At 44.8% G+C, this 3,570-nt stretch overlaps 1 protein-coding gene across 2 annotated transcripts in view; it reads left to right on the top strand.

Moving 5' to 3' along the window:
• LOC116687332 (protein arginine methyltransferase NDUFAF7, mitochondrial) overlaps positions 1–3,570 on the top strand; it is a 23,133-nt gene that overhangs the window by 15,544 nt on the left and 4,019 nt on the right. The window lies entirely within an intron of this gene.

The raw sequence follows: 3,570 nt of genomic DNA, 5'->3' as shown, positions 1-3,570 counted from the left end.
CTTGTGTGTGTGTGTGTTGTGTGTGTGTGTGTGTGACTTAGGTGTTGTGGTGGCTGTGTCTTTTAGGGTCTTGTCTGCTGCAACAATCGTGTGTCTGTGTGTGTGTAACTGTGTGTGGTGGGTGTATGTGTCTTGTGTCTGTTGTGTATTATGTGTGCTCTTTGTGCCCTGTCGATGTAGGCTGTGTTTTTTTCGTCTATTTTTATAAGACTCATACATCCTCAGTCACAGCTTTGTTAGATTGATTCTGGATCGTTTTTCATGCAGTAGTTTGGAGGTATTGTGGTTCTCCTTCCCTAGTGTCTTTTTTTTTTGCATATTTTGAAAGTTCAATCCTATGATAGCATTGTATCTTGTTGCCTTCTTAGTCCTACCTTTCCTGCCTGCATTCCTCCCTTAAGGCAGTGCTTTGCTTGCTTGTCCCCCCTCTTAAAAAGGCACAAAATGAGTATCGTAGCCTTTTGTACTTAGTTCCGATAAACAAAAACCAACCCATGTATAGAACCTCAAACTCTCACACCTCTCCTATCCAGCTACCAACTTACCTGGCCTACCAAATATTCCCCCACCGGGCCCCCGGTCCAACAGACCCTATTGATTTTGTCCCACCCCCAGTCGGGTCAATCACATTTCAACATTATGAAGTGTGTGTCTGACAATCCTTGTGCAATCCAATCCAGCAGGGCGAGGAAGCCGAGGGGGATAAGATCCTACCTGGCGCCGCGGCCTATGTCGACCTCCTCAACATCCCTCCGCATAGCCCATCTGACACATCCCAAACTGCCCCCGATGTACTCGGTACAACATGACCTATAATCCAGTGAAGCATAAGCCACTCTAGGGGCGCCCTTACCAATCCCGTACCCTCCCTCTCCCTGCTGCTTGTCCCTATTAACTTCTGCTCCATAAGCCTTAACCGTTACTCTTCGTTCACTTCTATCATAGTCTTGCTCTGAATTTTGGGGAGATGCTTTCCGAACCGCCCCCCTCCCTCTTCCTCCCTCTCCCCCGCGTGCCAAATCCAGCCTCTATATAGGTAGCACAACACCAGCTGAGCCTGCCAGAAATCATCACACCACACCACATTTACAGGCATAACGGCGAGGATCCGCAACCGACTCGAGCCACTCACTCCGCCAAAACTCCGGTGGTCACACACTGGTAACTGGTCTAGGCGTGGGGCGGGCCCCGCTGCACCCCCTGCGTCGCATCACAAATATTCGGGTCCATACCCGCCTCAACAGATCCCAACGCCCAGGATCCCAGGCTCTTCCACTCACATAAAGTGTCGCATACAGACTTCCATACGAGAGGCCAGGCTCCCACAGCATGGGCCCAAGACAGGCCGCAGAGACCCGACGGGCATTGCAGGTCCACCAGCCTCCTTCTTCTCTGTCTAACCTGCCAGCCCCAGACTCAGGCGAAGATCATCAAAATGGCCCGAAAAAATCCCGAACAGGTCGCCAAAAAAAAAGAATAGTTGGTAGCTTGTTTGTGGTAAGCAACAGTGGTTTTTATATTGGCGGCTGTTTAAAAAAAACCAAAAATTTGGACACTCACTGCCAAAATCAGTCTGTATTGTTCATAATTAATGTTGCATATGTTTACGAATCAACTACAATTTGCATCAAAAAGCCATTACTTGACAGCTACCCGGAAAAAAGTATCCCTAAGACCCATTTCAGCGAAAAGTACTTACAACCACTTGGTCTGATATTTTCAATACAAAATAAATTAAAACACCCATGGGGGGTGTACAATTCTTACACAGACAAGGCTTGTTTACTCCTAGGTATATTGTCCTTCTTTGCACAGCATTATTGGGGGTAATATTCTCATAAGTTAGTCACCCGCGTTTTTCTTCACTCATTCTTTCGTCTTTCGTCATTCCCCTCGTCTAAATTACTTTTGTTCGTAACTTTTTTTTCGTTTTTCTCTTTTGGTGGGGCCATGTTTTCTCATCTTCGATACTTTTGGGGCCGATGTTCCAGAGGCATCAACACCTTTTCCAGAATCCTCTCAGCTCATTCTCTCACTGTAAAAACCCAAAAAATCCGTTTAAACCTTAATAAAAATCAAACCCCACCCCTTACCCCACCCTCCCTAATCGTCCTCCTTAAACACAATATCCCCCGTATGTCAAAAAACCTATACAAACGACCCCCCGGCCTATACTTTCTGTTTTGTAATTCTTTCTTTTCCATTTGAATGAATCGGCCAATTCTATTTAAGACATAAATCCTCTGTGTATTACTTCTGTAAAATCTTACACAAAATTTAGTTTCCTCTAAAGCTGGCAGGAGAAAGCATTTTAGTATGTGGCATTTCAGCTAATTCAAAACAGTTTAAGAAAAACCAAGACAGCACACCGGTGCGCTATATACATATTCCTCTCAGATCCACCATACACCTTCCATTGAGCAAGAACTCGAATATTTTCTATAAAATGAAACTGAAGATTTACCGTTTGCATAAACACAGGTTATCGCACACACACAAAGACAAGCAACAGTCGAAGCAGAGTTTCAAATTTCATGCAAGCGGCCAAAAGTTATGCTGGTCTTGTAAAGAACCTTGCTTTGCCGCCACAACCGAGTTCACCAAGGCTTCCGTTTGCAAATTGTTGGTTGGGTCCCAAAAGCACACAGGGTGTGAAGGAAATGTCCACCAAACTATCGGTTGAGGAAATATGGGTTTCTGTGCGGCCTTGCGTAAAAGCAGCAAACCATTTATTTATTGTTGATTTGTCTCAAATTCATAGTTTTAAACTTTTAAAAAAAGTTTTAATAAATGAGAATTTTTTTTACTTTATTTTCCCCCCATATCTTTTTTTTCCAACATGACGTCCAGCACAACATTCACACTCACCTCCAAAGCTCACTTTTCTCACCAGAAGCAGGCTTACCAGTAGGAAGCTTTAGTGGCGACTAGGGGGGCCGTAAAAAATTTTTCCCCACTCCCTTTTTTTTTTTCCACAAACCAACTCCTTCGTCATCTAGGTATTTGGAGCATTTTAAAAACTATGTACAAGCACACACACACACACATACACACACAAATACACCCATACACACGGACAGACAGACACATACACACACACACAGACAGACACACACACAGACAGACACATACACCCATACACACAGACAGAGCCAGCCTCACAAATACACCTATACATGTAAACACACACACGCACCTATACACGTACACACATAGACCCATATACACCCATACACACAGACAGACCCACACAAACACACAGACAAAGCCAGCAACACACACACACACGTACACACACAGACAGACAGACATATTGCAGACCCACATACTGACCCACAGACACACACAGACAGAGCCAGCCACACAAATACACCTATACATGTACACACAAACACACACACACACACACCTATACACCTGTACACGTACACACATAGACCCACATACACCCATACACATAGACAGACCCACACAAACACACAGTCAAAGCCAGCCACACACACACAAATGTACACACACAGACAGACAGACATAGACCCACATACTGACCCACAGACACACACAGGCAGA

The sequence above is a fragment of the Etheostoma spectabile genome, chromosome 1 (genome assembly GCF_008692095.1).
Source record: "Etheostoma spectabile isolate EspeVRDwgs_2016 chromosome 1, UIUC_Espe_1.0, whole genome shotgun sequence".
Classification (NCBI taxonomy): Eukaryota; Metazoa; Chordata; class Actinopteri; order Perciformes; family Percidae; genus Etheostoma; species Etheostoma spectabile.
Note: the sequence above shows the minus strand (reverse complement) of the source record. Positions and strands in the feature narration are given on the sequence as shown.